Below are 27,483 nucleotides of genomic sequence, written 5' to 3'. Positions count from 1 at the left end.
ACAAACACAAACTCAGGGAAATAAAAATACAAAAAGAAGATGAAATCAGAAGAAAAACTAAAATAACGAGAAATGGATCGGTCTGGTTACAGAGAAGAAGCAACGAGCAAATTTCATATCTGCACATTTTCTGATTTTCATTCAAATCGTGTGGCACCCATTTGTCATCCTTCTTTGATTTTCTGATCGCATGCAAATGGTTGCATGCAGTTTTCTGGCTAACTTGAAGTTGTTTTTTTTTCTGCCAGTTCTCGAGTGGTTTTACGTGGATCTTTCTCAATGACGGTTTTTAATTGACCGTCATCGATGACAGGTGGGCGTCCACTACGCTCACGATCTTCAAGGCTCAGGTCTCCACTGCAAAATCGCTTAAACCATTTTCGAGCTGACCACTCACTGGTCATTTCCTCGCCAAACGTTTTGTTGATATTTCGAACAGTTTCAGCTGCTTTACGTCCTTTTTTTGAAGTTAAATAGCAAAATTGCTCGAATGTCGCGCTTTGACAGTGCTATTTCAGATGAGTATATTAGGATGTTACGAAAATAATGGCCGATTTCAGAAACATGATTTTATTCCCGAAAGATTAACAATTTCATCTTCAAGGCTCTCTTCACCACGACGGAATTTCTGAAACCACCTTCGTACCGTGCGATCACTTGTGGACCCCTCTCTTCATGCTCTGTTGATATTGGCAGCAGTTTGGGAGGCACTGTGCCCGAGGTTGAACTCATGCAAGAAAAGTAAGCAAAGGTCCTTTTTTGTCATGTTCATAATTATGGGAGCCTATGCTTCAAAAATGTTTTCTGTCTGAAACAAGTAGAAAATTATTAAAGAGCATACATCAATTATTAAGTTTGTCGAAAATCATCTAAAATATTATTAAAATACAATGATAAAATTTCTTTTCAAAGCACAACATTTAGAGCGGCCATTATTTTCGGAACAACCTAATAGCAACGGTGAAAAAATATCAATGTTAATTTATTGATGCATTTGGGCAAGTCTATGTCTGTATTATCAGACACTTGCAAAAAAATGCTTTAAAAAAAATTCAAAACTCTGCAAAAATCCAGTACAAATTCTTCATGGTTCAAAACGTTGCTTACCTTTTACTCAACCTGATATATACAGGAGTTGGACAAAATAATGGAAACACCAAGCATTATAGCATCATAATTTTGTAATATTTATAAAACTATCAAAAACTGGTTAATTTGTATGTTTTTTGATTTATTATTAGTGTTACTTAATGTTTTGCTAAAATTGCTGTTTCGTTTCAGATATCATCAGATAAAGGTAATTAAAATTCATCAAAATGACAGATCTATCAGACTTCCAAAGAGCTCAAATTGTTGGTGCCCGTATGACAGGTGCTAGCGTAACAAAAACAGCCGAAATGTTTGGTATCAAGAAGTACTGTCTCGAAAGTAATGACAGCCTTTGAGAAAGAGGGAAAAAAACCTCCTCGTCGAAACAAAACTCCGGAAGAAAACCAAAACTTTCAGATAGGGACTCTTATGTCGGACTTTTATGTGAATTGTTGGAAAGGATCACAAAAGTATAGCTCTCAAAATTACTGCAGAGCTTAATGACCACTTCGAGAACCCAGTTTCCACAAAAACTGTTCACCGGGAGCTATACAAAGCTGGATTTCATGGGAGAGCTGCAATCAGAAAACCACTAGTTTAAAAAACAAACGTTGCAAAGCATTTAGAGTAGAGCAAAAACCTACAGAATTGGTCCCTAGAGCGGCGGAAGAATGTTATTTTCTCGGACGAGTCATCCTTTACCTTATTTCCGACAACCGGTCGAGTATATGTGTGGAGACAGCCAAAAGAAGCATTTGACCCAGACTGCCTTCTTCCAACTGTTAAACATGGAGGAGTATCTGTGATGATCGAGGCGGGGGGGGGCTATATCTTGGAAATCCGCCGGCCCAATGGTTTCCCTTCATGGCAGAATTAATAGTCAAAACTATTTAAGCATTTTATCTGATCAAATTCATCCTATGGTTGCAGAACTGTTTCCGCAGGGAAACACACTCTTCCAGGATGATAATGTACCAATTCATACAGCTAAAGTTGGTACTGAATGGCACGAGGAACATTCTAGTGAAGTTGAACATCTTATCTGGCCACCACAGTCCCCAGATCTCAATATTATTGAACATTTATGGTGCATTTTAGAAAAACAAATAAGGAGTCGATATCTTCCACCATCATCCCTACAAGAACTGGAGACTGTTTTAGCTGAAGGATGGACAAAAATTCCTTTGGAAACAATTCAAAGTTTGTACGAGTCCATAGCTCGTAGAATTGAAGCTGTAATTACTGCCAAAGGCGTTCCTACCCCATATTAAAATAAATTTGTTTGAAATTTTAAGGTGTTTCCATTATTTTGTCCAACCCCTGATATGTGTGTATATATATATATATATATATATATAAAGTTAATTGCAGAATAAAACTGTTAGGTCATCGACTCAAAAAGCCACAGCCCACCAATGACCACATATAAGAAGTACAGCATAAACCACAAAACCAAATTAGCAAAAGGAAGTCAAAATTTTTATACATAAGAATAAAATCGATTAAAAACATAATAGAATAACATAAATAAATAAACTGCGATTAAAAAGTTGATAGACCGGTACAGATATAGTGGAATAAAAAAATATATATATAGAAAAAATAATATAGAGAAAAAAAATAATACATAGGGGAACGTAGTAAAATAGTTCATTCGTTGAGGTTAATGGCTAATAAAAGAAGTTTAAATTTAAATTGTACGAAAGTTCATTACTTCCCTCACGACAGCAAGTTTAGCAGGTAAAATCCAATTTCGTAATTCATACACAGGAATACCGAGGTACACGGGACGACATAATAACAGAACATCCAATGTGTAACAAAGTAAAATCCATATTTCACCATCAGCGTTATTTAAGTCCAAGAAAATCAAGGCACAAAAGTCGATACATTAAACCAACATCCAACAGGTAACATCGGTAAAGTCAAACCATAATTTAACATCATTTACAATGGATTACAAATATAGCTCGGAATACAAACACAAAACACCTATGGCCATTTCGGGGGTATATCACCGTATTTAGAGCACAATAGAGCACAAACTAGTGATAACCCCGTCTTCAGGGTAAAGAACACACACAAGCATCAACGAAGGCACCAGTAAAAAGAAAATTTGTCTCAACTAGTTTGAGCACTTCTTTTACAGCCTTGTATAAATTCTTGGTTTTCTAATACAAAACCGTTAATATTGAATAATTATATATATATATTCGAAATCTATGTTTACAGATAATTGTATTTTTTTCTGTAATTTTCACTAGTCTTGCTCGATTTACGTTTTTGTTACTTCGCTAAATCCCCTTTGAGAATTATTCGGTCTTAGTAGACACATGACATGTGATCTTCTTCTAGCACATTAGCAGTCCACCTAGTGGCCTCCTTTATATATATTTTTTATATATACTTATATATACATATACAATAATCGTTTGAGATCTCAGATATTTTTTCTGAATCTCCCTGATTCTTTTAATGTACTTGTTACCTGGTATTAAATTGATATTAATTAATATCCAATTTTTTTACCCTATTGTTTAATTTCTTTATATATATATATATATATATATATATATATATATATATATATATATATATATAGATAGATAGATATGTGTGTGTCAGTGTTTGTCCCTCACCATTGCTTGACAACCGGTGTGGATGTGTTTAGAGACCAATAGAATAAGTACCAAGTTTTAAAAATAAGTACTGGGGTTGATTCATTCGACTTAAAATTCTTCAAGGTGGTGTCCCAGCATGGTTGCAGTCTAAAGACTGCAGATAAGAGATAAAAGAGTTACAGACTTTGAAAGTTTTTGTCGATGCTGAATATTTTTATGAATGTCCCAACAGGTATTTAATTATTGTTTTAAGAGCGAACACTCTTAAGGCATTTCTCAAACAATAACTCTGTAAATTTTTTTCTTATTTATTCGTCATTAAGTGTTGTTTCCTGTTTGCTTCTATCTAGAAATCAAAGGAAATGACTACTAATCCCTTCAAACTTTGATTTTGTAACCTGGACATCAATGTTTTGAAACTGATTTATTTTCCATTACTTTTCAGACAGATTCAGTGCCGAGATGCTGAAGCCGAAATATTATTATTGCAAATATCCTGCTCAATACCACAGATTTGCTTACCAGTTGCTTGACCTTAACTACTTGAACATGTACTTCAGTGGCTGAGAATATGTGCAACTCTGTTCATGAGCAGGAATAGTGGGGAGTACCATAGCTATGCGTTGAGAGGAATTCTTTGGGGGTTTGGATAAATGTAACGAAAGCAAAGTTTGAAGGAAATATTAGCCATTTTTCATACTTTCTAAGGGTAAGCAAATGGGAAATAACAGTTGCTACCCAAGGACAACAACTATATGTAATAAATATAACAACAATAACAACAGCAATAATCATTTCTGCTATAGACACAAAGTCTGAAATTTCTGCCGAAGTAGTAGTCGATAACATTAACCCCAGTACATGAATGGTACTTATTTTATCGACTTCGAAAGGATGAAAGGCAAAGTCGACCATGGCGTTGTTTGAGCTCAGAGCGGAGGGAACCGGAATAAATTATGCTAAGCAATATATACGATACGGTAACGATTCTGCCAATTGGCCGCCTTAAGAAATTCTTTCTAATTTTGGAACAAGGCCTGAAATTTTGAGTCGAGGGAGCAAATCGATACTGTCGTATTAGCTGTATGAGTATTTGATGGTTGGTATTAAGTTTAACTTTGTGTCGTCATAAACCAACAACGAACTTTGAGGAAATAACATTTATTTTTATCGATGTCAATCACAATATTTACATTGTTATATTATAGTTTGTCAGCAGCGTAATGTAGTGAGCTAGAACCGAACGTAGTTGTAACTGAATTACAAAGAAAAGAGATTAGCTTTGCGTGAGAGGCAGGAATAATGCTTGCCTATCCTAGTTGAAGAATTCATTTTAACTCGGGACTGAACTTCAGTCAAGGAAAACTTGACGAAGTAAGAGCTCCTTCCTTGTGCTTCTAAATTGTGCCGCTCTGATTTGTTTACACGCATTGTGTTTATATAACTACAAAAGTGCAGGAATTCTTGGAACACTATAAAACATTCTTTAATATGAGGGTGACGTTCCAGCAAGTCGCCTGACATAAGTGTGGTCCGGGCCTAGTTATTACAGTTGTGGGGTTTCGAGTCCCAGACCTCGCTACAATATTATTAACCCAAGTAGTTGACTGCGCAAAAGTCAACGTTGATCTCAGTGGTATTTCACCTCAGACTGTAGAGTCGAAAGAAATATTGCAAAGCATTTTGTCCTATGTTTTAACAACTCTGCCAAATCTAACACCTTAAGCAACGATAACAATTTCGGAGTTAGTCTTTCTCATTCGCAAAATGAGCCCCACCTAATTTTGCTCAGATTGCTTTCAATCTGAGAATTCTGATTACGTTCAACCAATTACTTTATCTCGTAAATTAAAGAATCTGATGTTATTTGGAATTAACGCTGGGAAATTTGGGTAATTTTAGCCAATCAACAGACAGCGTGGCATTTGCAGCTTGTTACCATGACAAACGCACGCTGTTTTGGTTCACTGTTGTCTGTGCCGCTGTTGTCTATGTTGATTTTTCACACTTAGTATTTTTACATATTTTTCATTTCAAATATTTTGGGGACTACACACACACACACACACACATGCACTTATATATTAATGATGTACATGGCAGGTATACATAATACTGAAGTACACATAAAGTAAACACATGCAGACAAATATATTAATATAACAATTTTTTTTAAAATGATAAAAACATACAACAAATGAAGAAACAAAAGAAACAGTAACATGATACATGTTGATTTTCTTAGTTATTTCTGTTTATTTAGAAACCTACAATGAACAGGTCAGACGCTAAACTATAAATTTCACAGGCTACAACTTTAAAGTTGACACCGCTCCGCTAAACGCAGAAAATTTCTGTCTCGCTATTGGTTAAAAATGCCCAGTTTTTTCGATCTTTAAACCCCTGTAACTTTTTTCTCCAATTTTTTTTTTGTCCACAACATCATACCTTCAAAGCAATGAGACTGGAAGACAACATTATTATAGCCGATTTTCAGATTTTTTTTACTTCGTTTTAAAAAGGCATATTTTGCGAATGAAAAAAAACTAGATCCACAATTTCTAATTTAGCAGTTTTGACGGTTCTTGATTGGAATTTGATTTTATTGATCACGAAGGAACGAAAGGCATCGGGTTTTAAAGTCAAAAGGTAAAGACCTGGAACAAATGCCGCAAGTACTCAGTGACTTTGGTATTCAGTGGCACGCGCGCATACGCACACATGCACACACACACACATACACGCACGTACACAAACATACATACATACATAATACACAAATGTATGCATAAATACATTTATATACATACAGACACACAGGCGTAAATAGCATATATCCATTCCACTCTATATTGTTGTTGCTGCTATTATTGTAGTCGTGTAGTCGTGGTTTAGCATGAAATCAACGCTAACTGAATAGAAGGCTTTCCAGTGTGCCCATTTCGCCTTTTTAAGATCATGTAAGATTACATCATTTAATGCGTTCTTTCCCTGTTTAAGATAGTAGTATGTGATTTGACTGTGGTTTCGCAGCTGTTTCTAGCAAATAGGGCTACTAGTGGTGGTCATTACGAAAGGTTCAAGTTCAAGTCCAAATGTGAAATATTTCCCCCCATCCTTTCAGATTGTTCATTAATTATTTTAATTATTAGTAATACATTTATAGGACTTATGTATAGATTACTGGAAGTCACACATGTAGTGAAATTTTTAACCAAAGATCCCCTTTGCTTCTAACAGAAGGAGTAAATCTAAATTTGTATGCCAGAATCAACTGGTCACTTACTCCCTTCTCTCTGTTCTGACATGCTAAAAAAGATAATAGCAACAGAAACTCTATAAGTCAAAGAAGGAACCTTTACACCAAGATAGAAAACATTTTTAGTACCAGGAGACGTGAGAGTGAGGCATCTGTGGTGAGGAAAATAATGAAGCTTTGATTGTACGTATTCTTAAATATACCAGGAATTAAGTTACTGGTTCGATTTTAGGACACCGGGGATTGAGTTAGCTTTTGCCTGCAGAAGAATTTCTTATGCAATCTCTTGTCAACCACAATCCCCTTAAGATGGTCTCAGTTGCCATGGATGTCTCCTTTGAGGTTTTCTTCAATTGTTTGGGTTCCAAAACTATCCTCTGCAGGAAATAGTGCACCGATCCCGCTGGAAAACTGCACTATCCGACTTCAACGGGAAATGGGGTTGCATGCCATCTTTTGATAAGAACTTCATCAATCAAGTTCTAGTATTTGTCTCTGTTTAGTTAGTGAGAAATGTGAAAACTGTCCTTCCAGAACGCTGTGAGTTCAGCCACGATGATCGTTTTTGTGATTCTGGATAGAAAATCGATGTCTGGCTGGAGCGACTTTACCTCCGCCTCTTCTGGAAAGATGAGTCTACTCTTCAGATTTGCTTGCAACACTTTGTCAGAGATCTGATGCAAAATACAAGACAGGTCTCCAACAGCTGCTTTTGCCTTAGGAGCTTTATTGCCTTCCCTTAAGAATCTGATACTTTGGGCTAGTGTGGGTTGTTAACTGGCCTTAACGTTCTGCAGATTCATTCTCTTCGCATTTTTTGCATGTGTAGGCCTTCTCCCATTGCCTTTGATCATCTGGTCAAAATGTGGCTCAGAGCGAAAAGCTGTGTAGTGGATTTTCTTTTCCCCATATTTTAATGTTATTTAGAGGTTGGTTGTAAAGTCTGCGATAGTGCACTGAAGGAAGGACAACTTCCTTTGGTCAGTACTCTGAGATCCTTCAAGGACAGTGGGCGCTTGAGTGCCTGGTTCCATAGTATCCACTATCTCTGGCAAGCAAACCTCGCCAACCACTTTACACAGCGATCTTCTGTTGTCCTTATCATTGACATTGCTCTACTTTTTAGTGCTGTAGTTGCCAAATCCTAGTACTTTTGACAAACTACTTCCAACAGTATCTGATGTTTCCGCTTTCTTCACAGTTTCCTAGAACTTTCACTTCCTGTTGCCCTTTTATGGTCTTGTTGACGTGTCTGACTTTCTCATCATCAGATATTAGTAATGTACTGACTGCTTTTATTTTGGTGGCGTTAAATACCTCCACTACTGATGGAATCCGATGGCGGAGTATAGAGGTTTTGCTGTACAAGTTGATTGAGCTGAAAACTGAAAGAGCGTCCAATTATTCTATGTTCGAATTTACCTTATTATCTTTTCATTGCCTCGACCTGAATCAAAGGGAGGTCACACTCACTTCAGCTTGGGTATGATCTCAGGCACAACAAAACATACGCACTTGCTAGTGTGTGTGTGTGTGTGTGAGTGATAATACTTTTTTTTTTAATTCCGGGTGAATCCTTGTGTTTTAGAAATTTTTGATTCTGCAGAACTGTTGGCTTCTCGACTGAAAGAGAAGAATCTTCTAGAGAATGGTGTCCGTATAACATTTTATCGGAGTCGACAGGAAGAGTTCCTTTCTTTTTTCACGAAAGAGGAAGAGCTGGTTTACTGCAGAGATGTCAGTGGGATTCTTAAAAAACTTGGCATTGAGGAATACAAATCAGAGGAATGGTGTTTTTTCATAGACCGCTCTAAGCGTAGTTTAAAATGTGTATTGTTGTACAACGGAAATATGTATGGCTCTGTCCCACTCGACCACTCAACAACTCTGAAGGAAAAATATGAAGAAATTAAATTGGTTTTAGAGAAGATACTGTATCATGACCATAAATGGGTCGTTTGTGTTGACTTAAAGATGGTGAATTTTCTCATGAGACAGCAATCCGGTTATATCAAATACCTATGCTTTCTTTGCATGTGGGACAGTAGAGATTAAGGAAACCACTATGTTAAGAAAGACTGGCAGCTTCGAACAAATATGGCTCCATGTAAAGCTGCCAATATATTGGAAAAACCTTTAGCTGTGCGAGATAAGATCATTTTCCCCCCTTTGCACATCAAACTCGGATTGACCAAGCAATTCCTCAAAGCTCTTGACAAAAATTGGGAGTGCTTCAAGTATATCTGGAGTGTATTTCCAGACTTGACGATTGAAAAACTTAAAGCAGGGATTTTTGATGAACCACAGATCCTTAAGCTCTTGAAGGACACAGATTTCGTGAAAGTAATGAGCGAAAATGAAGCATCAGCTTGGCTAACCTTTGCAGAAGTAGTGCAAAACTTCCTTGGGAAACTCGAAAGTGAAAACTATTAAGACCTTGTTACCAACTTGATATCAACTTTTCGTGATATTGGGGCGAAAATGAGCATCAAAATGCATTATCTTTTTAGGCATCTTGATTGTTTTCTTGAAAATCTCGGAGATGTTAGCGATGAACAAGGCGAACGATTCCATCAGGACATCAAAGAGATGGAAACTCGGCACCAGGGTCATTGGGACGCTGTGATGATGACAGGCTATTGCTGGTGTTTAAAACGAGATACTCCTGTTGCTCAACATTCACGGTGCACAAAGAAGTGCAAAATTTATTCCTTGAATTTTCTGCCAAAAATCTTAACCAATGTGCATTTTGAATTTTGAATTTTTATTTGTACTTCGTTTTATTTTGTGTTACGCTCTATTTGTTGAAAACCTGAAGTTATTTTTGAATTTAGCAGGTAAAATCACTTGAGAATTCGTTAAGATATTCAAGGCACCACACACACAAAAATTTTTTGTTGCCCACTGTTATATGCCTCTTATATGAATAAAATACTTACTCTATCAGGTCTAGTCAGAAAATTAGACCTGAGAGAGAAAAACTGAAGTTATTTTTGAATTTAGCAGGCAAAAATCAATTAAGAATTTGTTGAAATATTCCAGGCACCATACTTGTCACCCAGTGTTATGTAAGACCTTTAGAAAGCGGTGAGCTGGCAGAACGCTTAGCTGCAGAACGCTTAGCTGCAGAATGCTTAGCTGCAGAATGCACGCTGGGAAAAATGCTTAGCTGCATGTCGTCCATCTTCACGCTCTGAGTTTAAATTCAGTCGAGGTCGATTTTGCCTTTCATCCTTTTGGGTGTTAATAAAATAAGTACCAGTTGAGCACTTGGGTCGATATATTTGATTCACCCCTCCCCGAAATTGTTATTCTTGTGCCAAAATTTGAAACCATTATATCAGACCTATAGACGTTTCCTTCTATTAACATTTTCCATAGAGGATACTACTCCGCGCAAATGTCTGGAAAGAGGTATATGCTAAACGATGGGATACCATAGGGAAATATAATAAACCACTGAGCAAAATTAACTTTTGTTCGATTAAAATAATTTGATTTTTAAATATATATATATATATAAGATATGGTAATTAATCATATATTAATTAATATCGATTAATTACCAGGAGGCCAGCACATCTAAAGAATCAAAGAGATTCAGAAATAGTATCTGCAATCTCAGGGGATTAAGGAACATTTTTATATATAACGTTGACCACTAACGTGGACAATTAATGTGCTAGAAAAAGATTACATCTTGTGTCTATTAAGACCTAAATTGTTCTCAACATGAAATATAGCAGCATACCAAAACGTAAGCGGGCAAGACATTTATGGGGTTTTTTTAGGTGATTTTAAATGTCTTGCCCGCTTACGTTTTGGTATGCTGCTATATTTCATGTTGAGAACAATTTAGGTCTTAATAGACACAAGATGTGATCTATTTCTAGCACATTAATTGTCCACGTTAGTGGTCAACGTTATATATATATATATATATATATATATATATATATATATATAGGAGTGGCTGTGTGGTAAGTAGCTTGCTTACCAACCACATGGTTCTGGGTTCAGTCCCACTACGTGGCACCTTGGGCAAGTGTCTTCTGCTATAGCCTCGGGCCGACCAAAGCCTTGTGAGTGGATTTGGTAGACGGAAACTGAAAAGAAGCCCGTCGTATATATATGTATATGTATATATATATGTGTGTGTGTTTGTGTGTCTGTGTTTGTCCCCCCACCATCGCTTGACAACCGATGCTGGTGTGTTTACGTCCCATAACTTAGCGGTTCGGCAAAAGAGACCGATAGAATAAGTACTAGACTTACAAAGAATAAGTCCTGGGGTCGATTTGCTCGACTAAAGGCGGTGCTCCAGCATGGCCGCAGTCAAATGACTGAAACAAGTAAAAGAGCAAAGAGAGTATATATACATACATACATACATACATATATATATATATATATATATATATATATATATATATATATATAAAGCGAGGATAATTGTGAAACGCCATTTGGTGAAAGGTGACGCTGAGCTACGAAGGGCTGCAAGCCACTGCTCTGTATGGATATTTGGAAGGTGGTAGAAAATATAGAAGATTTCATTTACCTTCTTCTTCCCACCGCTCACCCCTCCAATTCTGGAATTTCTTTTATTGATTCTAAAAGAATACAGATACAATTCCACCTGGACATGTTTCGAACTCCAAATCTATTTGAAAGAAAGAAAGAAAGAAAGAAAGAAAGAAAAAATTACTTCGAAATTTTCGATACTCAATAAGATTTGCCATGTCTCAGAATTCACGCGAAGTATTGTATAACATTAAAAAATCGGATAATAGAGAAGTAAATTTTGCAAGGCTGACTTGTAGCACAGCTTTAACGAAGCACGTGTGAACTGAACAGGCGACTATTGTTGATAGCCACGCTAAGTATTTCTCACATGTTCGTCTTAAAAGTTGATGTCATTTCACATGACAACCAGCGCAGTATTTCGTATTTCTATTTCTATGGCTTGACATTAAAAAAGTTGATGACTGCTTGACTTAATCTCTCGCCATTACTGGCAACATATAATACTTTTAAAGCGATCATTTTTGTAATTAAGATTATTGCTGTCGTCATCGTTGTACGAAAGAGTGCTGGACAAAATAACACCAAGCAGTATTTAGTTACGGTCCTTTAAGTTCAGAGTTCAAATCATGCCGAGGTAGACGCTGCCATCCTTAAAACTCGCCTGGCTTTTTCTATAGGTAAAGGATCTAAAATTTAGTGGGAGGGCGCTAATCGATTACATCGACCCTAACGCACGACTGGCACTTATTTTATCAACCCCCGGAAAGGTGAAAAGCAAAGTCGACGTCGGTGGAATTTGAACTCAGAATGTAAAGCTAGAAGAAATGCTTCTTAGCATTTCATCTGGCACGGTGACGATTCTGCCACCTCACCGCCTTTTATGTATAATAATAATAATAATAATAATAATAATATTGTTGCATTTGGGGATGGTCAGGTTGCCAGTTTAGCCAGTTTATCTGAACATGACCATCTCCAAATGCAACAATATCTGTTTCAACACACGATTTCACATTGAAACTCTTGCAAAACAAATAATAATAATAATAATAATAATAATAATAAACGTGCTTCCACATGCTCAGTAGCGAAGTGGAAGCACGTTATAAAAATAAAAGTACTAAATAATAATAATAATAATCCTTTCTACTATAGGCACAAGGTCTGAAATTTTTAGGGGAGAGGGATGAGTCGATCACATCGGCTCCAGTGAGCAACTGATACTTATTTTACCGACCTCGAAAGGATGAAAGGCAAAGTCGACCTCGGCGGAATTTGAACTCAGAACGTAAAGACGGACGAAATCTCGCTAAACGTTTTGCCCGGTGTGCTAACGATTCAACCAGCTTATCGCGTAATAATTTTGACACAAGGCCAGCAATTTAGTGGGAAGGATTTAGTCGATACTATCGACTTTAGTACTTAACAGGGTCTTATTTTTTCGACCCCAAAAGGATTTGAGCTCAGAATGTACAGAGCTGGAACAAATGTCGCAAGTTATTTTTTCAGACGCTTTAACGATTCTCTTAGTACTGGGCGCGATTCATTCAACTAAAAATTCTTCAAGGTTGTGTCCCAACATGGCCGCAGTCTAATGATTGAAACAAGTAAAAACGAAACCTCCATTTGCGTAGATCAGAGTGTTCTACTTTCCAGATTACATTTTCACTGAATTTCTTTCATGTATTGTTCATACTTGGAGATTCCAAAATCTTCCATGAGGATGTTTTGTATTATGAGGATCCACGTCTCTTGAATCATTGAAATATAATACTTTGTAAAGTCTAGCCGAAATGTAGTCTATTATTCTTCCCTTTTTTATAGGTTTCTAAATGTGATTGCTATGAATTTCATTTCGTTCATGACGAGGGCTGGTTCCACATCGCGGGACACTGGTTCTCCCTCTTATATATGGGTTCTTCCTCAACGGAAAGGATTTCTACGCAAGAGATATACCCCACCTCGCATATTTAATACCTTCTTTCCCTGCAAGATCTTTTATAAGGAAGCTTGTTTACTCTAACGGACTCCATCTAGTCACTGTCCTAAGTGGATGGGGTGGTGCTGCTATGAGGATGTACTTCCTGTCGTTTAGTATTTAGCTGTTATTGTTGCTGTTGCGGTGGGTCTTTCCTTGTTTTCGCTGGTTGTGACTGGAACAGAGGCCTTTGGGTCCCGGGGCTCTTCTAGTAATAAAGACGAAGCAATTTTATTTGTTAACTCACAAATTATGCTTGATGTCACCTTAGGACTGACAATCGCTGATTTTTTACTGTTGCTTTTGTTCTTTTAGACCTTCTGTTGAGAAAGCTTTTAGATAGATTTTGCTGCCAAATGTGTATTAACTGGGTCATCTACCTAGGGTATTGAGATTTAAGATGTTCCTCTTAACACTCTCTGCAGGAAATAGTTCTTGTATTGTTTTGTAAGTCCGTGCTGATCCCACCCAACCACGCATATCGTCAAATGTTATATGTGCGCTGACTAACTATCTTTATTATGCTACATAGATCCCTACTAACCAGTCGAATAAGGTCACCGATGTCCCTGACACTGAGCCTTGTGTTCTTTCTTCCCAAGTACTGTGGAACCAGCGCACGAACAAGTGTGTCGCAAACTATTTGAGTTTGTACTCACACTCCGTCCTCTGTTTTAAAGATAACACATGATGTCTTATGCCCACCCTCTACTCACGAAGGATATTTAAAATATATGTAACTGACGCATGTTAAAGTAAAATATCCTTTTTAAATTTTGCCATGGTTGTTGCACTCATCATCACGTATATGATGATGGCTGCAACTATCATGACAAAGACGACAATGTTGATATTGGCATGAAAACAGTAAAAATAAGAATACTGAAGGAAAGGACGACAACAAAATATAAATATACTTGTAGTTTTCAATACTAAGGCCGACTGAATATGATAGGTGCAGTCAGCAAGACAGACCACCTTCAAAAGAATTGTGAGAGTGGTCTGTCATGGTGCTTTGAAAAATCCATGAAAGGTGATTTTGAGGATAGTGCTAAAAAAAACTCTGTCCATACTTTAAACAATTATTTAAAGGAGACCTTTTGGATTGATTTACTGTATTTTTTCCTTTCTTTTAAACTAACAATCGATGTAAAAACATTCTCATCATCCCTGCAGTATTTCCTAGTTTAGTACCGTACTAAACACTCCCAACCATCTTTAGAATTTCGATTCTTTGGAATTTTCTTCCTACGGTATTTATCTCAACAGACATCAACCAGCTGCAATAACTTTACCAGTCCGTGGGGTTTTACGAAATTGATTGAGCCGTCCCTTCTTCAGGCAAAATAAAGCGTTAAAAAAACAAACTATTGTCTATAAATTCTTATCCAGGCCTTCAATTATCTCTAAATGTCAAATCCCCTGGAGTTCTCTCCTAGCACATTATAGAGGAGGTATCATTTAAAAAAAAAATTTATTCCGGATGAGGAACTGAGACAAATTGTAAGTCATTTCAATTGATCAGCTGTCAAAACGACTTGGAGGTTATGGTCCATTAAATTGTCACTAGTTTCTAACTCTCTCATATTTAATGGACATAAATGAATAAAATAATCTCGTTGGATTTGAACTCAGAACAGAAGATGACTAAGTTAGATACCATACGACATTTACTAAAATACTCTGTCGTCCCTGTTTCCTTGCTCATCTGTTTGATTTCATACTGATTGCTATCAGGAGGTCCTTTCCTCACTCCCAATATTTCAATTATTGATGTTTTAAGTAATCACAAAAGCTCTAAATTTCAAGAAAATCCTAGCAACTACTAGCTTTCTGTAAAGCTTAATAGAGTTCTTGTTTCTACATCTGAGATGCTGTTGCTGCAACATGTAGCCTATAGAAATGTCCTACACCACAAAGAAAAGCCACGTAACTAATTTGTATGAAGTCACTCACAAACATTTCAACCTCTCACGGATAGCCGTATATCTCTTCTTTGACTTTTCTATTAGTGTCTCCTCATCCTTGAGTATTATTGGATTCGTGCTACCATCATTCAGGTACTCTTGACTCATTTGTCTCTTTATCTCGTTACCTATGTTGTTTTCAAACTTCTAGGCCTTCAACTAGCCACTACATCCAGTTCTTTCTTCCAGAATCTCGGCCCTCTGGAATTTTCTCCCTCTGCATGTTTTTTTTTTCTCTGGTGGTGGTGTAAAAGATGAATGTTAATCGCATCGATCTCTTCGGTTTGGGAGGGCGTGCGGAAGCCATAGGAGTTACCTGTCCAGAACAAACAAATTTTAATCAGAAGTGTCTTGCGCTCACTTAAGGCTGCATCAAGACAAAAAGATCACTGTGTCGAGTACTCGGGATTCGACCTAAATGGCAGCGGGTATTGCCAAAGTCTTACATCCGTGGTTAGGTTGCTTAAATCCATTAACAGTTGGCGAGGATTAAAGACGGCACAGTAATATTGATAAATGACTTTTTGTACTGCTTGCAATTCCTCCTCGTAGTGGTAGGTGTTCCACTAAACACTTACTCTGCATAAAGATGAAGTGTTCAGGGTTACGTTATGTCCCAATTTCTTGTAACTGATACTAACTTATCCATAGCCGTCTAAACACTACGACGGAACCCCGGGCAAAGCAATGCATTTGGCCTTATAATATTTATTCATTGGCAAAGGCGGTGAGCTGGCAGAAACGTTAGGACGCCGGGCGAAATGCTTCCCGGTATTTTGTCTGCCTTTACGTTCTGAGCTCAAATTCCGTCGAGGTCGACTTTGCCTTTCATCCTTTTGGGATCGATAAATCAAGTACCAGTCGCGTACTGGCGTCGATCTAATCGGCTGGCACCTTCCCCCCAAATTTCGGTCCCTGTGCCTAGAGTAGAAAATATATATGTGTATATATATATATATATATATATACGAGTATATATGTACACACACTTTGTTGGTTTATTATTAAAATATCATTAGTATCAGAAAAATTCCGCCGAGGTCGACTTTGCCTTTCATCCTCTCAAGGTCGATAAAATAAGTACCAGTTGAGTACTGGTGTCGATTGCAGGCCTTGTGCCAAAATTAGAAACTAATATTTTTAGTTCTCGCTAGGCGGCGTGATGGTAGAGTTGTTAGTGTTGGACAAAATACTTCGCGGCATTTCGTCCATCTTTATGTTCGAAGTTTAAATTCCGCCGAGGTCGACTTTGCTTTACATCCTTTCATGGTCGACGAAATAAAATAAGTACCAATCAAACACCGGGATCGATGAAATCAACTAGCCCCACTCCCCTAAAATTTCAGGGCTTGTGCCTATTGTATAAAAGCATATTATTGATGTTACTAAGGGCGACGAGATGGCAGGATTGTCAGAGCGTTGGAAAAATGAATTATGATGTTTTGACTCATTACGTTCTGGATTCAAATACCACCGAGGTCGACTTTGCTTTTCATTCTTTCGGAGTCGATAAAGTAAGTACCAGTTGCGTGCTGGAGTTGACGTAATTGACTAGCCTCCTACCCATAAAATTTCGGGCCTTGTATTTCTAGTAGAAAAAAAAAAAAGGTATTAGTTGTGTTTGTTTTCAGTGCAAACTCATTGCGAAATCCGAGCCTTTATAAACCTATAATTCTCTCTCTCTCTCTCTCTCTCTCTCTCCTCTACCAACACAGTTTTATAAATACTGACAACGAAAACACGATCTCTCTGCTTGAATTTAAAACCCGATAAACTAGTAACGAAGATGTCAGAAAAATTCTTCCATTTTGAGTAATCAACCAGAAGCCATACGGTCAATGCAATTTGAAGCCAAACTAATTTGGGATGGATGATGGAACTGAAAATAGAAAAGGATAAGAAAGAAATCTCTATTCTTGTCCACATGTGATGTTGAAGCCATTGTGAAAATTTAAATACATGCTTTTCCCGCCTACTCCATATACAAATAGAAAAATGAATAATAACTGCAAAAAATTAATAACAACATAAATTGAAATTAATGGAAACCAAGCAACGCGACATTGAGTCATGAAATGCTATTATTTTAAGAATAACTTTGCAAGCAACATCTTTTAAATTCAATTAATTAATGGTAAACCCCGAGCAAGATATAATTAAACTGACTCCATGTCAGGATTGTGTTCTAGAAATATAAAAATGAAAGTGTTGGATTTCTTTTGCAATCATTCAGGTTTAGAATGTGGTAACTTAACATAATTAGCTGCAACAATATAACACCGATGCTTCATTTGCTAACAGAAAATTTAGAAGTTAGTAAGAATTAATTGAACAATGATATAACTTCGGTGAAGCAATATCAATCACAACAGAAACAGCAGGAGCAAAGATACGTGTTTACTTCTTGTCATAATTGTGGTCAAAGCGGCGAACTAGCATAATCGTTAGTACACCAGACAAAATGGTTAGTGGCATTTCTTCCGGTTTTACGTTCTGAGCTCAAATTTTGCCGAGGTCGACTTTGCCTTTCATCCTTTCAGAGTCGATAAATTAATTACCAGTCAAACACTGGTAATTGATGTAACCAATTAGACCCATCTCCCGAAATTTCAGTAAAAAAAATTAAAAAAAAAAAAAGGAATTTTTATTAAAGCACATTAAATGAGTCTCGTCTCGAAAAAAGATTGCTTATATCTGATTTACGAAATATTTATTCGGAGTTTTCTAGCGTTAATCCAGGGCTACCAGATGTAGGGGAGGTGTTTCATCAGTGGTTTCATTTTATTCTGCAGTTTTCTGCTTCCACCTGGTCTATTTCCTGCTTCAGTTTTGACTAGCCACATTGTAAAAAATATTAGTATAGATTAATGTTCATAGTGTCTTGTAGAAACGGTGCCTTCTCTGCCATTCACAAGCCTAACATGAGTGTAATTTGTATTAACCTCTAAAAATTCGAACTGCTGGTGGAACTAGCGATTCAAATTTTGAATTACGTACACGATGAGGGGAAAAAACCGTACCAGGTTCGAAAATTCAAGCAGCGAATATAGTTTTATTACTTCCGCCTTAGAGAAGGCGGTGGTATTGTTTTCAGTCGTTTTTGTTTGTTTGTTTGCTTGCCCGTGGACAAGATATCTCCAGAACCGCTGGATGGATTCAGATGAAACTTTCAGGGATGCTTGATTTTTTATTACCCATAACGAGCCAACAAAGAGGGACATACATCACATTGGGGACATAAAACGTATGATATAATGAAAGAGGAAAAAATGTGAAATGAAAATGGTGTTACTTGCCCCATCAAGTAACAACACGTGTCTGTGGAGTGCTCAGCCACTTGCACGTTAATTTCACTAGCAGGCTGTTCCGTTGATCAGATCAACTGGAACCCTCGTCGTCGTAACCGACGGAGTGCCAACCAAGTAACATCACTTGCTTCGTTTTCTCTGTTCTCCATTATGTCTACCCCATACCTTTTTTAAAGTTCTTTATATTCTATAAACTGTGATAGTTTTTCTTTGTTAAAGTCTACTATCCACAGTTCACATTCCTCTTTATGTCTCTTTATTTCCATCCTTTGCTGTTCCGTTATTAACAGAACCGTGCCTTCCACTCTATCTTCATTCTCTACATCAACATGAACTGTGTTCTCCCATTCAATTGCCCTTTCAAACAGTTCATCATCATATATTACACACGCAAAACAACCAATGGGAGGAGAAGTTTGTGTATCATTGTGTGAAAGTGTTCTTTTCTTTTGCTTTAGTGATAGAGGGGAGTGGGAATGCTTAGTGTCTCCAGGGCGAGGGTGGGACAAAGAGGGTATAGGTGGGCCTTGAGTAATTGTAGGGTGAAGTTCTGTATGTGTTGGACTTATCTTTTTTCTCTTCTCTTTCTTTTCCCGGTATTTTCCCATTCTTCCTCTTCTTTTTCTGTTTCTACTGGTACCATTTTTCCCTCCTCTTGCCCATCCTGAGGTTTCTCTTGTGGCTTCTCCTGGGGAACTTCTTGCATTTCTTCAGCTTCTTTATCCGGTGGAGGGCATTTCGCTCTTATGTGGCCCTTCTGGCCACATTTAAAACAGCGAGGGATTCTGCCCTCCACCCTTACATTCATTATAGTTTCATTCACTGTCACCGTTTCAACTATTTTTCCTATCGCTTCTTTTGAACCTTGAATAATCATATTCAAGATTTGGCCTTTCCAATTCACACTTTTCGTGACCTGGAGCACCACTATCTTGTCCAAGACAGCAGTTGCTATCCAGGCCACATCTATCTCTGGTGGAATTCCTTCCACCCTTATCCGAGACGCTCTCTGCCCCAGGTACGTGGGTAGAAGTACTAACTCTTCTTTAGTGATGTTGCCGAGTGTTTTTTTCGCCGTGTTTTCATTTTTGAACCTGACCTCAACTTCTCCGAATATTGACCCTCTGGCAAGATATGTGATGTCTTGCCAGATTGGCCTCAGCTCCTTCTCCACTTGTTCTATTGTCATATGGTCAATTTTTCCCTTCTTAATTGAGTAGGTTTTGTATGTCACCGTTCTTCCTTTCATTATTTTGTTGTTTCTTGCGGGGGTGGGGTTACTTGCACGTTGTAACCGTCCCGACTTAAAAGCTTCTTGTATTTTCCCATTTCGATCTCAACTTTATCATCCGATTCTCGGGCGACGTCTACGAACTTCCTATTTCTTCCTTCCAATTCCTTATCCATAACTTCTATAGTTCTTAGTAGTTCTTTTTCAGATGCTGACAGCTCCGACCCGCTAAGGTCTGATTAAGACATTTTTTGACTTGCCATACTCCCCTCAAAACGCTGAGGAACAGTACAACCATACACACCGCTGCAATGCAGCACAAAACGAATCACAATACTTTTCAATAAACAATAGGAATCACGTACTTTCAGGGATGTTTTGCCTCGTGACTGGCACGAACCGATTAGATTTTGGAATCGATCCGGTACCGGACAAAGATTCTGGATTATTTTTCTTGTTTTTTACTTCATTTTTGAGAGGGGTCGGGTTCATTTTTAGTATTCTCGTTTGTGAGAGCAGTTGAGTTTATTTCAGATATTCTCATTTTAAAAATCATCTCCAGCTAATCGTTGATAGGACGTTGCTGTTGTCGTTGGTGTTTCGTTTGGGTCAGTTGGGTTGGGGTGTGTGCGCTCCATGTGAGTGCTGTTGTTGTTTGACTGTTGTTTGCTGAATTGTTGGATTGTTGAACTTGTTACCTTTTTCTGGTTTTCTTCCCCATTTATGGGTGAAGTTGTGAACAATATGGAGGGTGCACCAGTGCAAGCGGGCAGTTGTGCTGCGGTGACTGGCGGGGGCCTGTCAGCAGAGGTGCTTCAGTTACAGAGGTAGAATTGAGGGTGAAGGGCTTCAAAAGGTACGGTGATTTGTTGAGAAGGGAAGGAGGTGGCCTGAGGTTGATGCCTCCCAAAGAGGTGTTGGAGGGGACGGAGAGGGAAGCAGTTGTGTGCGGGGCATTGAGTTTTGCAGCGAAGGAGGGGGCGGTGGAGGCGGTCGGGGGTGCCTGGGAGAAGTTAGGAACGCGGCGACGTGCTGCACCGGAGGAGGGAGGGGCAGCACGGTGGAAGTGCGCTTCGTGAGTGAGAGGGCGCTTCACTGTGCCTTTGAGATCGGCGGAGTGGGCACTGCTACCGACTTGCTGTGGCAGGCGTGCGGCCGGAGTGGGAGTGGGTGGAGTTCCCTCAGAAGTTGATGAGGCGTGGCTGGTGGTGGCCGTCCTCTTCAGCGCAGGGGGGCCCACTGAGATGTTGAGAGCATCAAGAGCTGCGGAGGTGGACTGGTGGGGGTCTGGACTGGAGGTGTTGGTCCGTGTGGGCTTGCCGGACCTCCACAAGATTGCGGGGGGGCTGGTGCTGTCGGGCGAAGCAGGGTTGGGAGTGGTGGTTGAGGGAAGACCGCCTGTATGTTTACTATGCGGGGTGGGAGCATGAGGGCTGGGTGTCCCCAGAAGCGCGAGGAGGAGGAGGTGGAGAAAGAGTATCAGGAGGAAGAGGGTGCAACCGTGGAGGAGGAGAAATTGGAAGAGCAATATACAGTGGTAAAAAGAAAGAAGAGTAATGACTCACCACCAAAATGTCCGAGGAAGAAAAGAAAGGCAAGAGGAGAGGGGAAGCAGAGTGAAAAACAAGAGAATACAAATGAGAAGAGAAAAAAATGAAAAGACAACAAAAGTGAGGAACGAACGCAGAGACCATCAACTAGCAAGGAGGAAAGAGTACAGAAGAGAAAGGAAAATGAAAGAGAGACGATAGCAATACAGAATGAGAGACAGACATAGATAGAAATGCCAGCGACAGAGGACGGGATTGGTGAAGAGAGAAGGAGAGTGACACCAAAAGGGAGAAACCTGAGAACAATGGTGCAATACCCAAAAGGTGTAGAGATAGAGAAGAGAATTGCCAAGATGAAGAACGTTATCAGAGTGAAATTAGCGGCCAAAGAGTATAGCGAAGGTTTTAAAGCTATTTTGCTGGAAAAAGAAAGAGGAGAGAAATTGAAGGAGTTGTTTGGTGAAAGAATAAAGATGACAGGAATACCAATTGGTTACGACGAATTGCCGCCGGTGGTGGCCTTCGAAGAGTTAATAGAGTATATGTTATAAACCAACAGAAGCAAAACCGATATGAACTGTTCATTTAAAAACAGTAAAATGGACTACCTGCTTATGGGGTGTAGGTAAGCGGGTTGACGAGCCGGTGTGCTATGATACCCTGCCGCCCGTGGTGGAACACGAAGAGTTGAAAAATTTTAGAGAAAAATATAAAATATATGAACAATATTTTAAAAAATGAAGATGTGAACTATTTACTTAAAAAAAAAACGGGAAAAAAAAAGAAAAATCTCCAAAATAATGACTAAATGTAACCACTCGACTCCAGGGATCGAGTGGGCATTGCGCCTCATTTTATCATTTTCATATTCTCATTCGTTCTTTTAAGTTTTTTCTTCCTTGCTCGATTTCTTTTTGTATTCTTATTTCCCTGATTATATGTTTTACGTTGTCTTTGTAATGTGTAAACTCTATTTTAGCCCCTTGTGGGTAATAAAAATCGAGTACGTCGCCGTCTCAGAGTAACAACTTGTTTGTTTGAGTCTCATCATTTTTGACCACGGTTGGACTGTTGAGTGTGAGGCCATATGAGGACGCAGTGTCCGAAGCACAACCCTTCTCAGAATGGGAAGGCTGTGGAGAAAGACAAAGAAGAAGTGGAAATTGGAGTACAAATTGAAGCAATGAAAGACGGAGACGGCAAAAGCGATACGAAGTGTGCCAGAGATACAGAAGCAATAAAGACGAAGGAAGACGGAACGAAAGCGGCAAAGGAGGGGAGTGACGGGTTTGTCTGCCTCAAAATGAGGGAAAAGGCGAAATCAAGAGAACACTCGCAAGGACCTGCAGCAGAAACAGAGAGGACGTCTAAAAAAAGGTAGGGAGCCGCCTAAATTCAAGCATACGCATACAGTAGAGAGGGAACCAAGAGAGAAAGAATTTAGATATAAGACACTTTTAGTCTACTACGAAAAGATTGTGGAAAGGAGAATATCCAAGTGGAAGGGATTAGTAAGGGTAAAGCTAACCAGGAAGAAATTCAAGGGGGATGAAAGGTGTGTTCTATTGAATGACGATAGATATGACGTGTTCATGGATTCATATGGAGAACAGGTAACTATGGTTGACTGGCCGGTGCGGTATGATACCCTATCGGTCGTGGTGTAACATGAAGAGTTTAAAAATTTTAGAAAAAAATATAAAATATGATATGAACAATATTTTTTAAAAAATGAAGATGTGAACTTTTTGATTTTAAAAAAAAGGGGGAAAAAGAGGGAAAACTGTCCAAAATAATGATTAAATGTAACCACTCGACTTCGGGGGTCGAGTGGGCATTACACTTCTTTTTTTATTCATTTTCATATTTTCATTCGTTCTTTTTTTTTTCTTCCTTATTCGATTTCTTTCTGCCTTTTTATTTCCCCGATTATGTGTTTTGTTTTGTCTTTGTAATGTATAACTTCTATTTTTAGCCCCTTGTGGGTAATAAACAATTAAAGATATTGGTGTTGCCTTGGCAGAGGAGTGCTCTTGTTTTAAAAATGTTATTGTTGTAAGACAACTTGTTGAAAATTATGTGATCTATCATAAAAACAGGCAGTTTTATCTCGGAATCAGAGATATTCTTTAGGAAATAAGCGATAACCCTAAGGACATAGAAACAGAGAAGGTAAAAAAACAAAAATGGTAAAGACGTTATTCATAGTAGCTTGGTTTATTGTATTCATTCGAACAATAAACTAAGTTTGCTCAAAACTTTAGATTTTCGGAAGCCACAAGTTACAATACCTGTTCAGTTAGTAAAGCTTGGGAAATAATTTTCTTTGATTAGTCACGTATAAAATATATTGAAAACATTCTCATAATTATTGATTCATTTTACCTGTGGGCTGAAGTTTTCCATTGTTTTGATATGAATCTTGAAACAGTAAAGTGCAAAGAGAATACTTCCAAAATGTTCAAATGTCTAAAAATGGTTTTGGGTCTGCCCCAGTTCAGAAAATTTTAACTAAAGTAGACTCACCTAAATATCATCTCAAACTGAATGGCGCTTCGAACGGATCAACTCATTCAATAAAGCAAACAGTAAAATATTAATCATCTCAAAACTAATAACTTTGATGCTAATTGTGAAAGTTACTTTTTAATTACAGAAATGACATAATAAGAGGAAAATGCTTTCAGCAATAATAACAGCAAATAATATTAATCCTTTCTACTATAGACACAAGGCCTGAAATTTGGAGGAGGGGGATAGTCGATTACATCGACCTCAGTGTTCCACTGGTACCTAATTTATCGACCCCGAAAGGATGAAAGGCAAGGTCGACCTTGGCGGAATTTGAACTCAAAACGTAAAAACAGATGAAATGCCGCTAAGCATTTCCCCCGGCGTGTTAACGATTCTGCCAGCTCGCTGTCTTAATAATAATAATTCTTTCTACTAAAAGTACAAGGCCTGAAATTTGGTGGGAGGAGACTAGTCGATTACATCGACCCCAGTGTTTCACTGGTAATTAATTTATCGGCCCCGAAAGGATGAAAGGCAAAGTCGACCTCGGCGGAATTTGAACTCAGAACTTAAAGACGGACGAAATGTCGCTTAGCTTTTTGTCCGGCGTTCTAACGATTCTGCCAGTTCGCCGCCTTCTTAGTAATAATAATGGCTTCAAATTTTGGTAGAAGGTCAGCAATTTCAGGGGAGGGAGTAAGTCGATTCGGAAGAAGTCTACGAGTCGCTGTAAACCCATGTTTCAAAAATGTGAAAACAGCCTTCATGTAATCATAAGCTGATATCATCTGCTCCCTGCTGAGAATTCAATTGTTCGTGCTCAGCTAGCTAGCTAGCTAGATAGATAGATATCATTATTGTTATGTGTAATTCAAAGACTTTTATATAGTCCTTTATTGCTTAGTTAAGCCTAGAATCGATTGTTTGAAGTTGTTTAAACAGCGAGCATCATCGTTGACGTGAACTGATGAAATGATTGATACAAGCTCTGTAAAAGAACATGTGATAACATTATGTCGATGCCATTGAAGATGATCAGTCAGAGATTAGTCGTGACACAATACCTGATCAAGTAGTATAAATTAAATTACCAATGACTAACAATTCAAAGAGTTCCTACACACGATTTGGAATACGTAAAAACCTTCAGGTTTGCTGCTATTATCGTTAAGTACCACTCGAGTCAAAGTATTGCTTGCAGGCCGTAGCCATCGCTCATTATAGTCGGCAGAACACCGAATTGTGTGACTTTTGCGGACTTTCTTCTTTCTTTATTTATTTGACACGTTGCACCTTTCCACTCGAGCTCATTAAATGGATTTTATCCCTTCGCGTCTTGGAGCACGCACCTAATCTCTGACAACGCAATCTTCGTGCTTAGTGTTGAAGAATTAATTGAGAGCCAATCGCACCGCAATCACTTCGGTTGCGATGTCTTTTCTAATCGCCTCTTATAAGTTTATAAGTAGGTTTTCCTCTACTCTAGTTTTATCTATTGTTACTTTCTTACTAAACCACATCGATTCTACGCTAATCATTCTTTTTAGCATTCTTTGTTGTTGACGATTTCCCCCGCTCAACTAATTCCTTAATCCGGTCTCTGCATGCTTGGCATGCCGGAAACAATGCGTTCAACTTCCAGTAACCTGAGCCTTGCCTACGAAGCCCACTGCTTTGAATTTTTGACAATCTACGATATTTCTATCTACTGACCTGCAGAATACTTTATCTGCATAAGGTCTGAATGACCCGATGTTGTTTCTTCATGTTCACAATGCCACATTCGAGAAATCAAGCCGGTACCTATTAGCTGGAAATGTCTGAGCCTGTTTGAGAGGTTTCTGCATCCCCTCTCCTATCAGCTAATCCCTCACAGTCCTAGCGTGCATCTAAGATGGAATTCCAATCATCCACTCGTACAAAAAAGTGTAAGGTTCAATAGAGGACCTTTTGACATCTAAAGAAAGCTTGCCACCTAGCCCCTGTTGGAGCGTAGACGGCTACTAGTCTAAAGGTATAGCCCTCGTTGTTGGATACGTCCAGCATCACTAACCTGCCTTCTGAGTTCACAAAGACGGTCCATTTCAAGAGATCCAGACCTTTTCGAAACAACGCAGCATCTACATCCCTTGATCCCCTAACATTAAATATATAGGTCACGAGAGCGTTGAAATTAACAAAGATGGCTTCATCCCACGAAAATAATAGCTGAGGTGTGCTTCAATTACTTTTGATGAATTAACCGAATCTGAAAGTAGGATTAAGATCTAAATGTTTTTATCAGGAAGAATATTCTTCTTTAAAAAGGTATCAGTCGAGAAAGTAAATAACATAGAGCAACAGTTGGAATGCTACTATTTCACCCCCCCCCCCCCCCTAAGATAATTTCCAGGCAATTCTACCAACTGCTGTTTATAAGAAAGAATATAAAATGCAAATGACTGATTTCTTAGAATATTTTTATCATTTTCTTTCTCTCTGACCTTTTCACATCCTTTTTTATTCATATCTTCCATTCTTTCTTTGTTCCATGTTTTTTATACTGTTAAAGTTAACTCATTTAATCACGTGAACATTAAAAAGTTAATTAGAAATTATTGAGCCGTAAAGAAAAGATATTTGTCACTGGTAAATATTGGTTTCAAATTTTGGCACAAGGACAGCACTGCGGGAGAGGGTAAGTTGATTATATCGATCCCCCAGTACTATTTTATCGACCCCGAACGGATAAAATAAGTACCAGTTGAGCGCTGGGATCGATGTAATCGACCTACACCCTTCCACGGAACTGCTAGCCTTGTTCCGAAATTTGAAATTAGTGTTAAAGGAAGGTAAGGCGGTGAGCTGGCAGAATCATCACTGCACTGGGTAAAATTCTTAGCGGCATGTCGTCTGTCTTAAAGTTCTGAGTTCAAATTCCACCGAAGTCGACTTTACCTTTCATCCTTTCGGCGGTTGATAAAATAAGTATTAGTTGAGTACTGGGGTCAACGTAGTCGACTTACCCCTCCCAGAAATGACTAGCCTTGTACCAAAGTTTGAAACCAATTTTAAAACCAGGACAAGGTGGGGAACTAACAGAATCGTTAGCACATTGGACAAAAGGTTTGGCAGGTTTTAGGTTCTGAGTTCAAACTCTGCCAAGGCCAACTTTGCCTTTTGTCCTTCGGGAATCGATAAAATAGAGTACCAATTGAGTACTGAAGTCAATGTAATCAATTTCCCCCCTTCACTCAAAATTACCGGCCTTGTGCTAAAAAAAACTGGAAATAATTAGAAAGAATATTGGTTTCAAATATAGGCACAAGGCCAGCAAGTTCAGGGGAGGGGGTAAGTCGATTACATTGATCCCAGTGTTCAGCTGGTATTTAATTTATCGACCGCCGAAAGGATGAAAGGTAAAGTTGACTTCGACGGAGTTTGAACTCAGAACGTGATA

General features: G+C 38.4%; 2 long non-coding RNA genes across 2 annotated transcripts; one reads left to right on the top strand and one right to left on the bottom strand.

The window, feature by feature from the left end:
• LOC149134074 (uncharacterized) lies at nt 1–27,282 on the bottom strand. Its single transcript, XR_016243125.1, has 3 exons — nt 23,916–27,282; nt 11,531–11,632; nt 1–808 (listed from the first exon to the last, which is right to left on the bottom strand). It is a non-coding gene; the product is annotated as an uncharacterized LOC149134074 (long non-coding RNA).
• LOC149134075 (uncharacterized) lies at nt 3,712–4,398 on the top strand. The gene is made up of 2 exons (XR_016243126.1): nt 3,712–3,942; nt 4,156–4,398. It is a non-coding gene; the product is annotated as an uncharacterized LOC149134075 (long non-coding RNA).
• Nucleotides 27,283–27,483: the final 201 nt, after the last annotated feature.

This window comes from Octopus bimaculoides, chromosome 9, assembly GCF_046866305.1.
Source record: "Octopus bimaculoides isolate indiv1 chromosome 9, ASM4686630v1, whole genome shotgun sequence".
NCBI classification, from domain to species: domain Eukaryota; kingdom Metazoa; phylum Mollusca; class Cephalopoda; order Octopoda; family Octopodidae; genus Octopus; species Octopus bimaculoides.
The sequence above is the reverse complement of the archived record's forward strand: the minus strand, read 5'-3'. Positions and strand labels throughout refer to the sequence as shown.